The sequence below is a fragment of the Podarcis vaucheri genome (genome assembly GCF_965113315.1).
Source record: "Podarcis vaucheri genome assembly, chromosome: 7".
NCBI lineage: Eukaryota > Metazoa > Chordata > Lepidosauria > Squamata > Lacertidae > Podarcis > Podarcis vaucheri.
In genome coordinates, this window is record NC_138765.1 from 5,598,469 (window position 1) to 5,604,468 (window position 6,000).

A 6,000-nucleotide genomic window follows, 5' to 3' on the forward strand; every position below is an offset into this window, starting at 1 on the left:
GGAGGAGAAAGCGGGCGATGAATGCAATGCACGAAATATATGAGAGGCGACCAGGTTTTGCAGGTGAGGGGCCCCCGCCAGCCTCCGCTTCCAACACCCGGCGCAACGACGCCAAAGTTTCCCCCGGGCTCGGCTCGGGGAGCAGCGCTGCTCCCCCCGGCTCCCCTTCGCCCTCCCGGCTCTCTCTGCCGCCCACTGGGGACCCCCCTCACCTGCCAAGTCCGGAGCGCCGGTGGAAGTTGCATGCATGCATGCAGGGCGCCGCGTTGCCATTGCATTGCACTGCACTCCATGCAACGCCTGCACGCATGCATTGCCTTGCACGCCCGCCAAGGGGTCTCCCCGCGGTCCGATGCGTCCCCTCCGGCGCGGATGCAGCATTGCAAAAATAAAAAACCCCCGATGCAGCCCTACCTGGGGGGCAGCCTCCGCCTCCGCCGCTCCACCTCCGCGGGGATCCCCGGGCTCCATCATGCCGCCCGATCTCCGCGGGGGCGCAGGCAGGCTGCGCGGGGTCTGCGCGGAAGAGCCCCTGCCCGCCCGGCCGCCGCTGCGCTCATTCCATGGCCGGGAGAAGAGCGCTTCAAACAAAACGCCCGGCCCGCCAGGCCACGCTGGGAAACGTAGTCCGCGCACCCCGCGCGGGCGCGGAGCCCAACGGCGAGGGGACTACGGATCCCGGCAGCCCCCGCGCCGGGGACGGAGGGGGAGAGGCCGGGTGCAGGGATGGAGGGACGGGTGGGTGAGCGAGTGAGTGGCAGCTGCCAAGCCTTGGCCGAGAGCCAGGAAGGGCCTCCCCGGAGGAGGAGGAGGAGGGAGGCGCAGAGCGGGAGGGAGGGAGGGAACCCCAGGGGTCATCTAGTGAAGGCGCCCCAATCGAAAATTTGACTTTAAAAAAAAAATCTTTCGAATTTTTTAATTTTTCCCGCGGCACACCAGGCAACATCTCGCGGCACACTAGTGTGCCGCGGAACAGTGGTTGGGAAACACTGCCCTAGGCGCTGAGGCTTTTACCCACAGCGCCACCCGCATCCCACAGAAGAAGAATATAGACATCTAAATTCTAACATAGAAACAAGAAATTGTACAAGTTATTTTTGTATGGGTGATGATTTAAATTGTCTTAAGTGTTTATTATAGTTATTTTTTAATATCTTTATGTTCTTAATTTTTGCTTTTGCGCTGTTTTTGCTTAGTTTTCGTCTTTCTTTTTTTTCTTTCCCCCCTTGTCTTTAGTTGATATGTTTGTATGTTTTGCTTTGTTTGTATTTGCATATTAATTCAATTAAAAAATTCACTAAACAAAACAAAACAAAACAAAATGAACTTTCAAATCACCAGAGGGATCATTTAGTGAGCATGAGGTGGCCACAGCCTCCCTCCTTAGCTGATCCACACATTTGTGTTGTGTGTGTGTGTGTGTGTGTGTGTGTGTGTGTGTGTTTGGTGGTTCTGGAGGAGACTCTTGAGAGTCCCATGGACTGCAAGAAGATCAAACCTCTCCATTCTGAAGGAAATCAGCCCTGAGTGCTCACTGGAAGGACAGATCCTGAAGCTGAGGCTCCAAGACTTTGGCCACCTCATGAGAAGAGAAGACTCCCTGAATAAGACCCTGATGTTGGGAAAGATGGAGGGCGCAAGGAGAAGGGGACGACAGAGGACAAGATGGTTGGACAGTGTTCTCGAAGCGACCAGCATGAGTTTGACCAAACTGCGGGAGGCAGTGGAAGACAGGAGTGCCTGGCGTGCTCTGGTCCAGGGGGTCATGAAGAGGCGGACACAACTAAACGACTAAACAACAACAACATGCACACAGCTGATGTGCGGCCCCCAGAGGGTGTATGCGGCCCTCTCAGTCAAAGAAAAGAGAAAAGAAAAAGGTTGGCTCTGTTCTATAGGCCTGTTGGTTCTTCTTGACCAGACTTGCTGATAAGAAGGATAATCTCAAAGGAGGGAAGTGGACCGGGGAGAGGATAAAAACAAGGCAGGTTTATCCAGCCTTGGGTGGAACTGGAGTAGAGAACTGTACAAACAAACCCTCCCTTTGTGGCATTTGACACGCTAAGGGCACTCCTGGGTTGCCGGGAGGTGTGAGAGACACTGAAACGAGAACTGTGAGAAAAGAGCTGGCAAAAGAGGCCAAAGGCTGCTGATTGACAGACCCAAAGCCCAGGTGGATTTCATAGAATCATAGAATCATAGAGTTGGAAGAGACCCCAAGGGCCCTCGAGTCCAACCCCCTGCCAAGCAGGAAACACCATCAGAGCACTCCTGACATATGGTTGTCAAGCCTCTGCTTAAAGACCTCCAAAGAAGGAGACTCCACCACACTCCTTGGCAGCAAATTCCACTGTCGAACAGCTCTCACTGTCAGGAAGTTCTTCCTAATGTTTAGGTGGAATCTTCTTTCTTGTAGTTTGGATCCATTGCTCCGTGTCCGCTTCTCTGGAGCAGCAGAAAACAACCTTTCTCCCTCCTCTATGTGACATCCCTACCTATTTTGCAAACATTTCCCATTTTACCACGCCAGACTTGGAATGTGAAATTTCTGCAAGTGAAGCTTTGTGATTCAAGGACCCGCCACCCACTTGGGGATAAGAAAACACGTGGACACAGTATGTTAGGTTAATGGGCTCAAAAAAGGCCATTGATTACAGCATGCGAGAGGTATTGGCTTAGGCATTGGATACAACAAGAGAGCGTGACTCCACCCCCTCAGGGAGGGGTGAGTCTAACAAGGGTTAACCACCAGTGGGAGGAGCCTGTTGGTGCAAATACAACTGGAAGCTCCCCCTGATGTCACCGGGGGTCGTGCCATGGCTCTAGCCACCAGCAAGGGCGTTGGACAGGATCCACGACCGCCAGATTCCTTTACCGGAATACCCATTAAGTGGAGGGGTAGGCGATGGCCACACCCTGCCCTCCAATGTTGTTGTTGTTTAGTCATTTAGTTGTGTCCGCCTCTCCGTGACCCCCTGGACCAGAGCACACCAGGCGCTCCTGTCTTCCACTGCCTCCCGCAGCTTGGTCAAACTCATGCTGGTAGCTTCGAGAACACTGTCCCGCCATCTTGTCCTCCGTCGTCCCCTTCTCCTTGTGCCTTCCATCTTTCCCAACATCAGGGTCTTTTCCAGGGAGTCTTCTCTTCTCATGAGGTGGCCAAAGTACTGGAGCCTCAGCTTCAGGATCTGTCCTTCCAGTGAGCACTCAGGGCTGATTTCCTTCAGAATGGAGAGGTTTGATCTTCTTGCAGTCCATGGGACTCTCAAGAGTCTCCTCCAGCACCAGAATTCAAAAGCATCCATTCTTTGGCGATCAGCCTTCTTTATGGTCCAGCTCTCACTTCCATACATCACTACTGGGAAAACCAGAGCTTGAACTGTACGGACCTTTGTTGGCAAGGTGATGTCTCTGCTTTTTAAGATGCTGCCCTCCAATACACAAACATATTCCAATGCCTAACCGCCAATACCTAAAGGTTGAGACGATTTGCTACGAGATAGGCGAAAAACTAAGTGGCCGGTGACAATTTGCCAGTTGGATAAAAATTCCTACCAGGCCCCTTGCACAACCAAGGCGACCAACCACAGGTCCATAGCAATGTCAAGAACCAAGCAATGAACTAAAGGGAGGGTGGGTGAGTGATCCAACGAAAACCAGCAGCGGAATGAAAGGGAAGTGCTGCCGCGGCCACATGTGAGAGGCAAAACCCCGCCCCCAAGTCTCCACCTGATTGGTTGGCTACCTGGGGGCGTGGTGCACAGCCAGGCCAGCTGGGCAGGGGCTGGAACACCCCCTGCCAACGAGGGAAATGGCTCCTGCTCACAACTCCTCCCAGGCTTTGTCTCAAAATTCAAGACTTGGCTGCTCTTGATCGCTTATCGCGATTTTGGCACAAATCAATGAAGTGCCTTTGGACCCGCCCAGGATGTCCTTTTTATTGCACATCCACCATGGTTTGTGCTCTTGGTGCTATTGGGGTGGCTAACGAACAGGGCCATTTTCAATCCTGTTTGTGCCTGCAATAATAACAATAATTTTATTTAATTATTTATTTATTTATTTTATAAAAATTTATTGGTTTTACAAAATTTTTATAAACACAAACAAACAAAAAAACAAAAAAACAAACAAACATGTATAATTTCATATCCTTCCCCCCCCTTAAACCTTATTTCGTCGACTTCCCCATACCTCCCCTTTCTACATCCCAATTTCCAAAATTACTTCAGCAAATCCTAACACTTGATTTTATCGAATTTTTCCCTTATTCTTTTCTTTTACTTAATCTTTTTCAGCTGTAAACCCCCTTTTTCCCTAAGATCTCGACATTTTAGCACTCATTGATTTTACAATATTTCTTAAGATAAACTTTAAATTTCTTCCAATCTTCTTCCGCCGTCTCTTTCCCCTGATCACGGATTCTGCCGGTCATTTCAGCCAGTCCCATGTAGTCTATCACCTTCATCTGCCATTCTTCCAGAGTGGGTAGATCTTGAGTCTTCCAATGCTTTGCGATAAGTATTCTTGCTGCTGTAGTAGCGTACATAAAAAAGATTATATCTTTCTTTGGCACCAATTGGCCGACAATGCCCAAGAGAAAGGCCTCTGGTTTCTTGGGGAAAGTACATTTAAGCACCTTTAATAATAATTTATTATTTATACCCAGTTTCCCCAGCCACTCTGGGCGGCTCCCAATCAAGTATTAAAAACACTACAGCGTTAAATGTTAAAAACTTCCCTGAACAGGACTGCCTTCAGGTGTCTTTTAAAGAGAAGATAACTGCTTATTTCCTTCACATCTGAAGGGAGGGTGTTCCACAGGGTGGGCGCCACTACTGAGAAGGCCCTCTGCCTGGTTCCCTGTAACCTCACTTCTCGCAATGAGGGAACCGCCAGAAGGCCCTCGGCGCTGGATCTCAGTGTCTGGGCAGAATGATGGGAGTGGAGACGCTCCTTCAGGTATACAGGACCGAGGTTGTATATATGCAACGGGCTGGCCAGCTGGCAAATCTCAGCCTTTAGAGCATGAGACTTTCAATGTTTGGGTCAGGGGTTCAAATCCCACGCTGGGCAAAAGATTCCTGCCTTGGAGGAGCTTGGACTTAGATGACCCTCATGGTCCCTTCCACCTCTACGATTCTACATTTTTGCTTCATTTCCAATCAGTGCAGACCCAGCTGGAATCCCCCTGCCCCTTTCTGGCCCCACTTTTCAAATAGGAAATGGAGGCTAAGAGTGAGCCGCTTCAGGTCCCCTCCTTTTTGTGCCAGCTGGCCAGATCAGCTCAAATCTGAACTTAATTCGCTTATCACAGCTGGTTAACAGTCAGAGGTTTTATGCAATCCATCTGCTTGCTAGAAAGGGCTAAAGGTAAACAGAGTGTGCCATGAAAGGTAAGCAGGGCAAAGGAGAAGCGACTCAGATCACGGCAGCTTGAGAGCAAATAACCAGCTGGAGAACAGCAAGAAAAATGGGATCAATTTTACACAGAAAGTCCAGAACCTCTGGGGGTTATCATAAGAGCCTGCCTTCCACACACACCCAGCCCATTTATATCCCACCCCACACTTGCAAATTTTGGGGTGGTTAACTGTAAAATCCCACAAAACCAAAAAATTGTTGTTGTTGTTTAGTCGTTTAGTCGTGTCCGGCTCTTTGTGGCCCCATGGACCAGAGCACGCCAGGCACTCCTGTCTTCCACTGCCTCCCGCAGTTTGGTCAAACTCATGCTGGTAGCTTTGAGAACACTGTCCCGCCATCTCGTCCTCTGTCGTCCCCTTCTCCTTGTGCCCTCCATCTTTCCCAACATCAGGTCTTTCCAGGGAGTCTTCTCTTCTCCTGAGGTGGCCAAAGTCTTGGAGCCTCAGCTTCAGGATCTGTCCTTCCAGTGAGCACTCAGGGCTGATTTCCTTCAGAATGGAGAGGTTTGATCTTCTTGCAGTCCATGGGACTCTTTAATAATGCATTAAATTTGCAACAGAAAGAACTCCTCAGACA